Genomic DNA, 17144 nt, shown 5'->3' with positions numbered 1-17144 from the left:
ATTGCACAGACTGCAGACATGCAAACCACTCATAAGTAGTGCAATACACTTACACCCGGAGAGCCAAGAAACTCGTAATTTTCAAAATAGTAATCCATCTAAGAGACTCTGCAAACGTGCTTGCTAATTGTCAACTGTCGAAGTCATGCACCAATTTATTTAAACAATTAGAGACAGCACCACCATTCACGGTGTCAGCCAGGAGGTCTGCACTCCAACTGCCCTACTACACACAACCACCAGCAGAGGGCACTGTTGTCAAAGGTAGCAGCCTTGACATAAGCTATTGACAGAAGTACTGTTATCCAAGAAAGCGGTAAACAGCGTGTTCACCGTGAGGTCTAGACCTAGTACACAGTACAACCACCAGAGAGGTCTGTTGTCCGTTTCGTGACATATTCCAAGATGCAGGGGGGAGGGGGGATGGCGTATAAACGACTCAGCCTGTGACGGACATAAGTTTTTATTTTGCAGGCAATGTCTCCACCACAAGATCTAGACTCCAACTGGCCAAGCACACATTACTGCCACCAGAGGGTGCTGTCATCCCTCCTTTGACATAATCCAAGATGGTGGTCTGGAGGGGGAAAATGGCGTGAAAATGACTCACCCAGCGCTGGGCGTTTGGGGACAGCAATTAAGGAGTGTACTTTTTTTTCGGAACAAATTATTTTGGGATGAAGTATATTTATCACACTGGTACAAAATAAATGCCTGGGGTTCACGCCACACTGCCCACAGACTCATAAACTACTCCTAAACAACGCTCTGCAGAAACCCAAACAGCTCCTAATTTGCCGAAATAATTTCAGGACAGACCTGCAAAGCGCTCCTAAATAACGCAGTACAGTGGTGTGTAGACACGCTCAGTACTCGTAAACTGTCCAAATAGCACAGAACACAGCCCACAGACCTGCTTGCAAAATAATGCAATCAAAACGCACAAGCACTGTCGTCCGACACGCCCTGTCCCCCAGAGCACACAGGAGGCTACCAGCAGCCCCACGAAATGGCACGGCTGTCAGCTGTCAAACCACACACAGATGACCTCACACATGAGGCAGGCACATCCCTTTCATACTTGATACCTGAAAAAATCATCTTGAAATATGTGTTCACCTAGGCACTGATGCTGACACGACTGACCATTGATGTGCGCTCTGTCACAGCCGTGAGCCACCTTCAGATGCACGTGAAAGTTACATCTATTTTTCAGGTGTATAGCCAGTGTTATACTGACGTCACAGAACTCCAAGGTGCGCTCGTGCAGCCCCAATATGCGAGACACCTCCAGGCAGCACTTGTCTTTACCATTGATGTCAGAGTAGCACAGGGCACATTATTCCTAGCGCGACATGAGGGACACAGCTAACTGTGCTTAACAGCAAATTCCATAGAACAACATCGAATGCACTCTTCCCAGCGATCCTAACGTGATATCTCAGTCCATCACGTGTTACTCTTCCGACTCTCAACACACACGAACGTTCCCATTGCTATGTAGAGGCTCCTAAACATACATATACATACATATATATATTTCTGTAGACAGGACTTTCAGTGGTAAAATTATCTTGCACAGATCGCTAAGGTGCATTGACAGTTAAACCCATAAAGTTGTCTATAGATCATCAAATACGTATGAGACTCACAAGAATATTGGATGCCAGGAACATATCTACGAGTGTAACTACAATTAAATATTACAATTTCTGCTACAGTCTGGCACTGATCGATGTACAGGTAATGTCTCCTCTCGATGGCTGTGCTTCTGGAACAAATATTAGTATCTATAGCACACACAATTTTCCACATAAAAAAATCTCTCTCATACCCTCGCGGTTACTGATGTACTAAATCTGTACGTTACTCATGCTAGGACACACAGTCATCCTCTAATCTTGCCACAACATAAACCACACTAACTTTACAATGCCAGATATACAAATTTTTCACAACATAAGCCATAGTAACTTTACAATGCAATATATACACATTTTCCACAAACAGTGCAGTTATCTTTTATCTCTGTACAGCACCTGAAAAAACTATGTTATACCTACACTCACACTGGCTATATGTCCCAATGCTTCTAACATTCTGTGTGGTGTCTGTTTGTTCTATATCGTGTCTCCATACCAATTTCGCGCAACGACGCTCTGAGCATGTTTTTTAGGGAATTGACTAGTTTGAACCTGGGACCTGTTGCTGGTAAGGAGACGCCAGACCACACATGACATGTAGAGTTCAGAAATGTTCATTGAGACTAGCGATGATATAACCAAACACTTATTGATTTCAGCGTCAGCTCCAATGCACTCCCTGTAAAAGAATCTTAATACTAAATTTAGTGGAAGGGGTTCAATGCTTTCCTATTTTTAGTTAGCTGGTAAAATAACGTCGAAAAAGCAGTTATGTTTACCATTGGAAATTTTATTCTACTCACAAAACATTGTTTATAAATTGCACTATTGATAAAAGGAAATGTTTTAATACAGGATGATAAAAATCAACTGCGTTCAACAAAAATGTTAACGAATATTCCCTGAGTGGGTTTCCAAGTTCTACAATGGATCGAAGGATGACCTATGCCATATCACATCTATAATCTACTTTTACATTAAGTTTCACAAGAGAGAAAACTATCAAAATGGTCTACAGTTACTCTCAATTATCTTTAACTACTTATCTAACTTGTCGTAAATTACAGTGGCTGATGTGGCATCTCAATAACTATGTAACAGAAAAATCATCCCGTTTCAGATTTTTACGTCAAGTGGCAAATGTGAGCACCATGAGCTTTAATTGACGATCGACACCAGTATTACGCAAAAAGGGGGTGTAACAGATGAGACTACTGCAGTTCTGAGTGAAGCTTTATGCGATCTCATGTGGCATCACGTGCGTTCAATACCTTATCGGTGTTCATCAGGGGGCGGCGTGCAGCACAGCTCCGCTCACCTCGCTGTCTCGGAAGCAACTCTCTCCTAACGTCTCCTTACTACCATTTACCGAAGTTGGTTTAAAAAGAACTATCTGGCTGTGTTTTCATCTGACCAATCAGGGTCTCAATGTTTAACTTGAGCTCCGCCTACAAAAATTCCGTCTATCCAAGGAGTAATATTATACATTTCGTGGTGGGGCAATGTTTTTAAAATTTGGAACATAACACAGGCGCTAAAACTTGCAGCTGTTGTGGACCTTTTAGTCTCATCGTAAGATCTATACTGTTCGTCTGGAGAGCTCTATCTTTTAACATGGGCTGGGGGGTGGTCCTAGCGGTTAGCTTACGACGTGGGTGTCCGTCCCTTACCGTAGGGCCTTCTAGCTTAACACGGTTCTGCTCTCAGCTTCTGTTCTCATTTCTCCCATCAGAACTGCGTCTGTCTCATGGTGGGAAGGTATGCCATGCATTTAGGCATTCTTGTGTTAGTCTGTGGTATTCCATTTGATCACTTCTTACTCGTATTACTTTGGTTAATTTAATGTCACGATTTATTCGGAGCTATGTGACATACTAATGGATTTGCTTATCATGTCAGGGTTTTCATGGAAGGTGTTGCATTTGCCTGACACCTTACATGCTCCTCAGTCCTAAGGAAGCACCGCCCACCTTTTCTTTCTTTCTATAGACGTGGCATTCAGCTGCAATAAACTATTTTACACAGATCGTCATACTGCAGCTACAACTAAACCTCGCAAAGTGCCATGTATATCGTCAAATGCGGTAACACTCTCACTCAATTACAATGCTCTCCCACTGGAGATAGGAGCTTGAATATTGGAGTGTGAGACTGATCTCCAACCCAGCAATACATCACCATGCATCATGTCGATGTAGTAAACATACAACTCATATCCTCCACCATACTAAATCACTCCTTTTACATCAGAAAGCCGTCAGTGGATTGAAGTCACTGTCGACGGTACAAATACGTTACTATCTCTAGTCCAAACCTGCCTGCTTGCTTTCTCGCATTTCTACAACCAACTCCAGACTCTAGGGTTACAAGAACAAAGTATTTTCGCATGGTTCACCATAATATTATTTCATTTTCGTGGTACTTGTCGATATCGAGCACACAGCAGTAGCCTCCCGATCACTCACACAACGTAATAATTCTGAAGATATAGCCTGGAAATTATTTCTCTACAAACCCGAAACTGTAGCTACGTGGAGCGTGCTCTAGACCACTAAGTAACTAGAAACAAACAGACGAAAAATGATATTTTCACCTGCGAATATCGACCTCGCTGATGTAACAGATTCGAAATCATCCATATAATTTACAAAGTCAACTGAGGTGTTTCTCATGTCTAGAGAACAAGCAAACGTCTCTTTCACCTGCCAGATGCACGCCCCACCATTGGTCTTCTCTCAACTAAGGAAATGCGCGAAATGTGCAGAAGCAGTCAACCAAACAACTTACATGGGAGCGGATAATGGTCAAACGTAAACACACCTCCATATTCATTCTCAAATTTCCACGTATTGACGAAAGCTATCCAACACATACTATGTATTAGTTCGCTATTCGGTAGTCTAGAGGACAACATCGTAAAGCATGTACATTCCTATACTCCTACAGGCCTTTGAATTTGGACGGCTGCTGCTATTAACAGGAAACGTGAATCATTCCCGCACAGGTCACCTTCGCTGCAGGCCAAGCACTTACAGGTAGAATCAATCATCCTACAAATTCGTTCACATACTTTATCCATGTGCTTCCAATCAAATGTTATGATTGCGGTCTTAATTGAAAGGCATTGAACAATGAGTGAAGTATCGGAAATACACTATTGACGGCTGTGGCTATGGAAATAGAAATATCTGCACCTTCCTTACGACTGGAAATAGTCATTTCCTTTACACAAACACACACATTATCAGCCTGATGCTCAAATGCATCACTACTGCTAAGTACGAGGGTAATCCCAAAAGTAAGGTCTCCTATTTTTTATAAGTACATAGACCTGTTTATTTCTACAATGGCTTACATCAGTTTACAGCTTGAACATTTAGCTGTTTTTCGACGTAATCACCATTTCTGTCGATGTATTTTTGTAGACGGTTTGGCAGTTTATGTATTCCCATGTCATACCAGCACGCCACCATGCTGTTCAGAAAGTTATAAACCTCTTCTTTCATCTTGTCATCGGAGCTGAGTCGCTGGGACCACAATTACCGCTGATAGGTACTGTGAGACTCTGAAAAAACTCAAACAGGCAATTCAGAACCGGAGAAGAGGAGCGTTGAGCAAGGGCGTACACATTCTCCATGACAACGCTGGCCCACGCATCGCTCGACAAACTGTTGCTCTCGTGCAACAGTTTCAGTGGAACATTATCATCCACCCACTCATAGGTTAAAAGAACATTGGGCTGGAAAGCGATTCAGCCCCAACGACGAGGTGAAAGAAGAGGTTCATAACTTTCTGAACAGCATGGCGGCGAGCTGCTATGACATGGGCATACAGAAACTGCCACAGCGTCTACAAAAATGAAATGATATTTAAGCATAAAAATAGCTAAATGTTCAAGCTGTAAACTGATGTAAACCATTATAACAATAAACAAGTCTATGTACTTGTAAGACTCATGCCCACCTATCATTATTTTGCATCGTGTGGAATCACTTATTGGTCAAGTAATATACGAGGGTAAACCCAAAAGTAGGGCCTATTTTTGACGTTTTTCCTTGTGAGCGATACCTCTGTGTCTTAGAAGAAGAGACGTAATCGGCCAGATGTCAAAAAAAAAAAAAAACATCTCAACAATTACTTCATGTTACTGTCACAAGCGATCTTGGTTCTACAGGTGCACATAAGTATCCATGTTACAAGCTACACCAGCTTTACTAATCGAGGTATGACATTGTTTCGTAAAAAACCGTCTCATGTAGGGACAAATACCGTGAAGATGATCGTAGGAATGTGTATTATCAAACCTACACGTAGTCCACGATGCAAACTCATGATGAAATTACCTCATTTTGAAAGTGATTCAGCTAAGGAACGTAGTATGTAAGCAGTATTTGCGACTCCCGCACACCACCCCAGCTAGATAATTCTATAGTATTTGTGGGGGATTCTGTCTCGATATCGTGTCAGAGGTTCTGTGTTGTATCCACTGAGTTATAGGCGATGACTGACTGAAAAGGAACAAAAACAGCAGTAGTAGATGATCTGCTGATTAAAGATGTAAGAAGCTAGTGTAGATTTTCTTACGACCTCAGTGTTACGCTATCTGCTAGAAATGATGCCCATGATTTTGAATCGGGTCTTTCCATTCGAGCACATACCTGCGTTGGATCCTATTAACAATTCCTTTAATGATTACAACCACTACTCAATCATATTTGTGGCACTCTCATATCTCGAAACGAGTCACCTTTCCCGAAACTGAAACCACGTTAGAATTTTACTGTAGCAGCCAGTCACCCCCTACGCACCTTTCAACTGCTCCCATTTCTACAGCTCTCGGCTTGTGATCGTTCCAATTAAAGTCGGAACTGAGCAGAAGTCGGAGAGAGACGTATCCACCTCATTCTGTAATCCATGTAAAAACAGAACGACCTGAGTTACAGCAGCAGGACCATGTTTTGACCATTCGGTGGAAATGTGCGCAATGTGGTACATCTCCAAACGATACAGAGAAACTATAGCCTGAAGCATATTCGCGTCCATTCAAATCAGTCAGCCCAACATGCTTCACCGTCATTCTCTAACCCCCCCCCCCCCCCCAAGCAGAGAAGAATTAACTATAAAAGCTCAACTAACTTCATCTCATTTAGAAGTCACCTAGGCACTGATGCTGGCGCAGTGACGCATCGCTGCAGTGCGGTCCAGTGCGCAGAAAGAGATTTCGCAATGCTCTCGAGAATAGCGCAGTGTGTAGCCATCCAAGCACCCCTAACGGTATACCACGCTCCTCACCGAATTTACACTTCAAACTGCTGCTGCTATTGCTGCCTGTAAGGCACGATCCTATTAAATGTGCAGGCACTGCAGAGGCGACTTTTAAGTTTGATCACTTATACTATAGGCGAATGATCGTATCCCACAGACTATGCTGAATCACATGAGACGCTCCCTCTGGTCCTGTTTAGTTGTTTGAAACACTTTTGTACAATGCCAAACATTTCGTTTTTCTGCAACGACCTCGAGGCCTGTGCCAGGTTCTAAACTGACGTTAAGAAGTTCTGATCCATGGCCTCTCGCAGGAAACTAGACGTTGCACGGTGTAAATTATATTCTTACGGCGGATAGCATAACACGCCACACATCGGTTGATTTTAAAAAAAGACAGTTACAACAAAAGCAAACTGGGGAGCTGTCAATGGTTTCCAAACTACAGTCCACATTTAGACTCGTCTCTCACACAGACGGAATAGCTGGTGGCTCTGGCTTCCCTTTCGAATGATTCCTCATATTGCACTCATGCACGCGATCAGTGTTTCGGTGCTATTCACCGCAGAAGTTGCTGTCCATCACCAAAACTCTTTCCTCAAACCAAACAAGCGATATCAGTCAATCTTCATGTGTTAACCAACAGCGTGCCACGGCACAGGTGGGATGGAAAAGACATCATCGAAGTACTCTAACAATAAGCATTACAGTTGATAGCGCGAACTATTTTAGCAATTTTACAGTAACTTCAACACCGTCCAATTATGTGACTGCATGTTTCCCCAATTTCAGTGTCATAGCTAAACACCCCTTTCTCCACTTTGCGAGTATCATTGCGAACATGGATAGATGACTGTGCGGTACGTCAATTCAGCTTTAATTCTCGAACACATAAATCATCGAAGTATACCAAAGAGCGCTCCACATATTTCTATCACCTTGAGCATAGTGTTTAATTTACGATCTCTCTCTCTCTGCGTATGGGAGTCACAGAGCATTCTCGCTGTCTTGAAGTAAAATTAGAGAGTGAAATGCCCTCCTCACAATGAAATCATCGAATAGATTTATCCCTTTATCACCGCGTGCCAATCGTTTTTGAAGTTCTGTTGCAGGTTTACAGTTACTATATCCAGGAGTGTGTAATTAGACTGGCAGCTTGCCGAGAATACCGCCTCCTCCTCTAATGCGTCTTTTATCACGCACGTTATGCTACTGCACGTTATGCTTGTGGTCTGCGATCCCTGTTACATAACAAATCATCAGTGTAGATCCAGCCAAACCATTTAACCAATTCTATAATCCCTCGAAGCCGTGTGGCCCTCTCTACGAGATACGAGAGTTACAGAAGTGTTCGGAACCAGATGTATATGTAAAAGCATCCTACAATTTCAACACTACTGCTGTCCTTCAAGACGTAGGTTCTAGGATTCGTTCTCCGCACTTCGGAAACTGTATCTCGGTTGACCAGTTTGGCATGTATTTCGAAATACGTAGCAAACCACCTATATTAAATTGCTGTTTTCTCGGATGTCACATTTTAATACCGTTGTATACTGTATCTAGAAGTCTATTATTACGAACATCCATTGGTCTCATTTTTATTCTACCATCTTTGGTTCGATTACACTGTGCAATTATTTGTGGTACGATATCGATCCATTTGTGTAAGCCACGATGATTGAATTGCATCCACATTTGGGTTTTCACTGTTCTATTCAGACATTCGACGATACTCACCTTCAGGTGGGTGAATGTCTAATAGTTGTGTGTTCCATACAGCTCCATCACAGTCTTGAAATACGAGGGCTATTCAGAAAGTGGGGAACGTTTTGGAATTAAAAAAACTAGATATAAGAAACACTTTTTATTATATGCATCTGAAAGAGCGACTGACACACTACTTCTCCATATAGTCACCAAACACATTGAGGAACTTATCATAGCGGCAGACAAGCTGTGAGAGACCTTCGTCCTAAAATTCTGCCACCTGAGACTTCAGTCAGTGAGTCACGCCAGAATGGAGTTCCGCGTCGTCAACAAAGCGCTGCGTTGCAAGCCAGTTCATCTTGGGAAACAAGTGGAAGCCGCTTGGTGCTAGATCGGGGCTGTAGGGCGGATGAAGGAAAATCTCCCATATGAACAAAATTAAGGGGTTCTTTAGTGAAGTTTGCTGTGTGAGGTCGGGCATTGTGGTGGAAAAACATAATTTTGGACGTTAGCTTTCCTCGGCGTTTGTTTTGAACTGCTCTAAGGCTGTGCAAAGTTTGACAGTAGCAGGAACAATTTATGGTTGCTACACGTTCGATAAAATGAATAGGAGGCACACCTTGCCTATGCCATAAGACTGTCGCCATCAACTTTCCAGATGACAAGGTTTGCAAACATTTCTTGGGTTTTGGGAGCACGTTGTAGGTCCCCTATATATGGACTGTAATTTTGTCTCGCAATTGACGTGTTTCACCCAAGTCTCGTCACCGGTACGATTCGATCGAGTAATGAATCACCATGTTTGTGGTAGGCCTCCAGAAATGTCAACGTTGCCCCCATTCGCTGTTTTTTTTATTGTGCTCTGTAAGCATTTTTGGTTGCCTATCTTTTTAGTGAAAATTTTAAACAACTAACTCTGTGAAACTTGTGGAAAAGAAATCGAAAGCTCCGTTATTGTGAACCGATGGTTTACACGAATCGTTTTATCAGCTTTAGCAACAAAATCGTCAGTCGCAATGCTCAGGCGTCTCCTCTTCTCTTCACCATGAACGTTGGTTCGGCCATTTTTAAACCGGATTCACCATTTCCGGACGTAACATTCACTTATTACGTTGTTTCCGTACACTTCGATCAGTTCACGATAAATTTCTATATGTTTTTTGCCAAAAAACCGTATCAGATCGCACCTCACAACTGGCGGGATTTTAGATTGCAGAGCACATTTCAAATTCGAATATCGAAAAAATCTGACGTCCAGAGATGTTCCTGCTGCTATGGATGGATGCCGACTGAGCTGCCGAGCACGCACATGCCAAATATACGCGATCCGAGCGCACCTAGCGGCGTCAGACAGATAAGTTCCCTACTTTCTTAGCCTTCGAATCTATTGTAAAACTCGCCACTGTGACATGTCTGAAGGTTGTCTCGGCTTCGATTCGTTCCCGTCTTCAACAATCCATCAAACACATGCCAACTTCCATCCCTGTTTTCCCTTTCACTGGTAATGCTGAGGCATATTTAGAATAACTAACAATGACCATTAAAATGTATTTGAATCATTTATTCACACGTGAATATTCCCTCATGACAAGCTTGGCCGGCCACAGGTCGTCCCAACATTTAATCATTGCTTCGAGGGTATTTTTTGTTTGCTGGTTTCTGCAGTTCTTGAACTATAGTCTCTGTACTTCTTCGATGATGGCTCTCTCTCTGCTCAGAAATTATTGAAACAATTTCATTCAAATGAGCTATATTACCAGAGGCAGCTGATGGCATGAGCAGTCATAGCCGGTCGTAGTACTGTGGGAGTCGATTGCTCTCTCTTTTATGCTGAATCTCAATACCATCACCACTGCTATTTTTCCCACCATCCAAAAAAGGTCTTACAGTTTGCATTTCTTTTGGAGTGACCCTCATACAAATACAATCCATCTTTTTCAAACATGTAGAATAAGAGATTAAAAAGTCTTACAGCGTGCAACTACATCCTTTACGAACAATATTTTTGTTTCTCCACAATTTCCATCCCTCTGAACTGCCTTATGCCATCTTGGCACCAGTGTCTGTATACCCAGATGGTAAAATTCTGGACCAACCTCTTTGAGCCACTGTTTGGGAGCGTGCACAATGGAGTCGTCATCTTCTAACATTGTTTCACGAACAGAGTCTTTCAGTTTCCCAAGGAGATAATAGTCGCATGGAGACAGGTCAGGACTGTAAGGCGGTTGTTTCAGTTTTGTCCAACCGAGTTTTGTTATCCCTTCCATGGTATTTTGACTGACATGTGGCCATGCATTGTCGTGCAACAGCAAAACGTCCTGCTTTTGCCGATGTGGTCGAACACGACTCAGTCGAGCTTGAAATTTCTTCACTGTCGTCACATATGCATCAGAATTTACGGTGGTTCCAGTTGGCATGATGTCCACTCCCAAGAGTCCTTTGGAATCAAGAAATACCGTAGCCATGACTTTTCCAGCAGAAGGTGTGGTTTTGAATTTTTATTTCTTGGGTGAATATGCATGATGCTACTCCATTGATTGCCTCTTCGTCTCTGGTGAAAAATAATGGAGTCACGTTTCATGACCTGTCACAATTCTTCCAAGAAATTATTGTCCAACATTCTCGAACTGTACCGAAAGTTCACTGCATACCGTTTTCCTTCTTTCTTTGTGAGCCACTGTCAACATCCTGGGAACCCACCTGGCACAAATCTTTTTTTTAACGGCAACACTTTCAGTATTCTGCAAACACTTCCTTCCCCCATCCCAACGTAGCGTGACAATTCGTTCACTGTGATGCGTCTGGCAGCAGTCACCAGTTCGTTAACTCTCTGCACATTGTCTGGAGTGTGTGCAGTACAAGGAGTACCGGGGCGACGACAATCTTCAATATTGCCGTGCCCGCTTTCATCACGTAACATGCTTGCCCACCGACTAACTGTACTGAGATCGACAGCAGCATCTCCATGCACCTTTTTCAACCTCTTGTGGATGTTTCCCACTGTCTCATTTTCACAGCACAGGAATTCTATGCAGTGTGCGATTTGTGCTTTTACCAGTGTTGGGGAGGGGGGGGGGGGGGTTTAGTGGGTTTGTATAATTATATATGTTAGTAGCTTGGACCGTGGCGTTACCCATGGTTAAACAGTTATTTATAAATAGATGTTAATGCCGAAACTCACTATTCACGCGTGTGCACTATCAGAAAAAAGCCATCTTTAAAAGTACATTATAGGTAAAGCTTATTTAGAAAATCATGTACATACAGGTATACGAGGGGAATTCAAAAAGTAAGTATAGATTTTCACAAATGTGCCTTTATTCTGATGATGTAAAACGTCGTGAAAGCTGCATTGAAGTCCAGGGAGGTTACGTAGAAAAAGAACGCAGGTTTCAGTTTTTCTAATTTTTTTTTTTAATTCATCAGAGAATAGGTTTTTCGGCTGCATCTGTAACCAATTTTGCACCGCTGCAATGACGTCATCACTTTCAAATCATCTTTCCTGTAGTGCTTCCGTTAAGGGTCCAAACATGTGAAAATTGCTTAGAGCCAGGTCTGGTGAATGTTCCAGCACCTCGAATCTCAACTCCTTTATTGCGTCGGCTGTCCGTTTGGTACAAGGTGGGCGAGCTTTATCTTGCTGCAGTGTGAGATCTCTTCACAGTTAGGATCTGATTGCAGGTTTTAGTTTCGTATGCAACACATCACATCCACCATACAATACAGACCTGTCTCTAAAGCCTCGTTTACGCTGGGGCGACGTCTTGCCACACTGTGGTATGCTACGGAAATGTGGCGTGCGTCGCCTTGTAGAATGCTACAACAGGCAACATATTACGGCGTATGTTGAATGCGGCAGGTTAATTTATACCAAAGCAACAGAATTTGTGCCACACGTGTGTCGGTCTTGCACTATAATGGATGTTAAAGTGATCGCAGCGGCGGCCTAATTGGTACTTGCACATGCAGCTAACAACGGAAATGGAATTTTTTTAAAGAAGGTCCACGAAATAGTATCCTAGGAACTAGAAGCAGACGATGGTGCGATATTTAGTAATTTTACGAGAATGTCGACTGAAGATTTTAATAACTTACTATAGTTAACTACACCTCTTATTGTAAAGAAATATAACAACTGCCAAGACAGTATTTCACCAAGAATTCGATGGGCCACCACATTACGATTTTTAGCCACTGGCGATTCATGCAAGTCACTGATGTACTTATTTAAATTATCATATTCTGCTATTTCCCTCATAGTGCCAGAAGTATGTGAAGCTTTTTCATTGTTTTTGAATTGCATAAAGGTAAGCACGCAACATTCAGTACTGATTTCATTTAAGTAATGTTTTATTGGCATTTTTAAGCAAATTAAAATGGATATTAAAGAACTGTTAAAAATACTTATTTCCAAAATCGAATTAATTCGAGCTCTCCTGTTTCTGTTTTAACAAATTCGTCGCAATTATTATCGTCCACAAATACAATTTCACAGCTAGGTTATGCAACCAATGTTTCGATGCTCGGAGTTTGTTTTTCATACTCCCCCAAGGCCGCTTTAAAAAGAACATTTGTTAACATGTGCTTGACATATGTGGGAGGTACATGTTCTTCAAGAGCTACATCGCCGTCATCTTTCGATACTGTGTCCTCTGTGTCATCAGTCTGGAAAACAGGAAAAGAATTGAGTATCATTTACTTTTCAGATTCCAAAAGATACTGAAGAATGGCAGAAGGTGGCAAGAAACTTCGAAATGAAGTGGAATTTCCCTCGATACATAGGAGCCATATATGGCAAACATGTGCAAATTGTGTGTCCTCCGAATACTGGAAGTGAACACAACTACAAAAAAACATTCAGCATTGTCCTTATGACAATTGTAGACTCAAATTACTGCTTTCAATATGTAAATGTAGGATGTCAGGGACAGAGAGGGGAGGGGGGGGGGTGTAGGAGACTGACAGAGAAAGAGATAAATTTGCTTAGAGGAGAAAGGCAGATGGAAACTCTCCTCTTCGCTATCACCTCCTATCCCCTCCGTCAGCGATAAGGGCAGGAGAAGATGGGTAGTGGGAATAGGAGAGGGACATAAGGGGAATGTAGAGACATCTGGGCAATGCCGAGTTTATTTAGCTCATTTATAAAATTAATAAATCTTCATATGTTGTTAATTAACAACTTTGTAAATGATTGAGGTAATATACGATACTCAAACTATACTAAAATATGAGATGAATTAATTGTAAAATTAAAATTTTTGTGTTTTGTGTTTAATGTTAACACACTGAAATTATAAGTGAATGTTAATTTGTTAAATCATCGAATTATGACAAAGCCACAGCAAAGTGTGGTCGGTTCAGCTAGTAATACAGAACATAATTGTCATTTTAACTTTAGTTTAGTTGAAGAGACGAGATGAATCAGAGTGCTCCTGAAGATTCGAGGGTTTGACTGTTGGTTTGTCAAGGGCACTATGGTGCTGAGACTTGATCCACCTTGCAGCAATTTTTTCTGTATCGAAGGTCCATTTATTGAAATGAGAAGTAAATTTGAAAGTGTCGGAATTTGTAAGTGATTTCTCTGATCAGTCAGTGTTATTAAATTCATGGCATTAAATCCGCGTTGACATTCAGCCGTAGATACAGGTATAACTTCAACTGCTTTCACAAGTTCCTCCACAGAATTGGTCATGTGTTGAGGATTTTCTTTATAGATTCGAAAATCGTTAACTAGTGATGCACACATGCTTTCACGTAATTTAAAATCCACCTTATTACACAACGAGAAATTGACATGTCACCATAAAACACATGTTCATAATCATCTGAAGACCATGTATCTGAATTTAATATGGCTACAGCCGAAAAGAAATCCAGGTCCTCAAAGCGGTTTTTTATATTGTCTACCAAAAACTGAAAAAATTTCTTCCGAAATGTCTGTAATCTGTTATATTCATCACAAGATGGTTCCTTAATTAATACCCCTTTGAATGCACGCTTTTCCTCCAACTCCTGTACTATCATCCTAGTCCATGGCGAGTCATTTGACGTGGCTCTAAGAACTCTTAAAACACTCAGTTTCCTGTTTTGCTTTAAAGACTGAGGATTTCTGTTCTGCGTGAAGAATGGTAATACTTGCAGAACTTCCAGGGCCTCATAAAGCATAACTAATTCCATTACAAACAACCACTTTGTGAGACGTTTTAGTGTACCTTCAAATTTAGATCCCTCCTGAGTTGATCGGGAACCATCATGTCTCAGTTTTTCAGAAAGATGGACAAGAGAACTGTGACTTTCAAGAAGAGCTCGAACAGCATTAAATGAGGAAGCAATCCAACGTACGCGAAAAATACGGCCTAATTTTAATAGATGCGAGGATAATGCTTGTGGAACACTTTGTAGTATTATCAGATTTTTGGGACTTCGAGAAAACGCAGAATATAAGGAATCTAAAAAAACTGTATATGGTATACATATGCTACATCATTCATAACATCGTGGACAGCTAATTCCCTTTTGTTGTTCCTACAATGAACGACAGTTAAATCCTTATGTAAATGACTAAGTAGTAGAGCGGCTACGCCTTTGTAAGGTGCAAGCATTGTTGAGGCACCATCTGTTGCGATACCTACTAGGTGGTTTTTTTAGTACATCATTTGTAATGCCATACTTTTCAAGAGCTGCTAATAGTGTGCTGAAAATGCACTCTTCTGACCCACTATCTAATTCAAAAATGACAAAAAAATAATTGCAAACAACTCCCTCGAAGGACAAACGTAAATATATCATTAAACAAGTTTTATTGGAAACCGTTGTACTTTCGTCCATCATGATACTAAAGTTTGTACCCGATTCCACAAGGAAGTGAGCAAGATTGTTTTTCATTTTTTTCTCTTACAAACAAAGATATTTCGGCATGCATGGTCAGAATGAAGCATATTACCAACTGATTAACCATTAAGCTTTTGCAGTTCGGTTACTGCAGGATACGATTTGAATAATAATTTCTGGTTAGCTATTACATATGCAGACCTGAACGACAAAGCAGTTGCGATTACTTTTTCTTGATGCTGCTTCCCCCACAACTTTTCACTTTCACTCACGCATTTTTCTGCACTTTTCTTTTATACTCTTGATTTCTACGCACTTCACGTGTGATTTTCACTTTGCATGATCCCCGATTTTATCATATAGTTTTTTGGCGTTATTAGCAGAAACACCAGCTAAAAAAGCGTTATCGATTCGCACACGTTCACTGCTTTCCACCTGAACTTCACGACCTTGTGAACACACTGTGCATATTACTAAGTTTGTTATTTACAGACAGCCACGGCTTCGTCTTTTGCCAGATTTGAAAACGTGATTAGGCAACACAATTTCCTACTATTATCTCAAGAGTACCGTTACTCCCATTCCTACCTTGAGACGTGTCACAGTTTTCAGGCACCGGAGATTCAGTCCCTTCCCTGCATTAGCACCATCATTACCATTTTCTTTTTTACATTCACTATCTATTTTAACTCTTTCAGCACCACTGTTAGAATCCTGACTGTCAGAGTTTGTACACGTACCAGGTAATGCAGTGCTCTTAAGGACAGCAGAAATTTAGCTTTGTTTGAATGACGTCCTGAAATTCCGCAGTTCTTAGAGGCATTCAACTCACTAATGAAGCTACTGAAGCTGGAACGTGTGAAGATCACCGTGTGTTTGGCGGACGCGCGGCAACGAACGAACAGCACTAAGCGCCTAGCATCCAGCACACGTTGGTCTATGGATTACTCTCATGATTTTGAAACGTATCCCTGTTGGTTTTTGAACACATTCTAAGCTGATTTCTGAACAAATCATAAGTTGATTTTTGAATGTGTGCATAGTGTACGTGATGTGTATGTCAGGGGAATCCTCGTCGTATCTAAAAACAAACTTTCCTGCAGGCAAAAGAAGACAGGGCAATACGAGCTGAGCGGATTAAAGCCGAACGGGTGAATGCGAATCGCGGCCTGATTATGTCGTAGATTATGTTTGCAAATGACCAGCGTTGTTTTAAGTAATAGCGAAATCCATAGATTCAGACTACCAGAGTGGAAATGAACGAGTATCAGGAGTAACAGCTAAGACAGATTACGTATTATCTCCTCGGTGTATCCTAGAAAATGAAACTGACAGAAAATGTTTGGTCAGATCACTACACTGGTTAGGGCCAGTTGCACAGTTCTCAGTAAGAAGTTCTGGTCTGGAAGTAGCGCAGAGGACGCGATGTACGAACATGTAAAAACGCCAAACCGGAGGATAATCGGGCTATTACTAAACAGGATGTTCTGACAGGGTTAGAGAAATTAACCGGCGAATAAGTTTTGACAGTGGAAGGAATAGTCCCGGAATTAGTGATGACAAGATTGATTGTTAGAATGAGAAAGGAGAAGAAACAGGGGCATCACACAAATTATGGAAGAATACGACAATTTCAAATTTATATAAAAATTTCGTATACTACGTTTCGATGTCATGCTAGAGAAACTGGAGCGTTTG

Source organism: Schistocerca gregaria, unplaced genomic scaffold, assembly GCF_023897955.1.
Source record: "Schistocerca gregaria isolate iqSchGreg1 unplaced genomic scaffold, iqSchGreg1.2 ptg000396l, whole genome shotgun sequence".
Lineage (NCBI taxonomy): Eukaryota > Metazoa > Arthropoda > Insecta > Orthoptera > Acrididae > Schistocerca > Schistocerca gregaria.
This window is presented reverse-complemented; position numbering follows the sequence as displayed.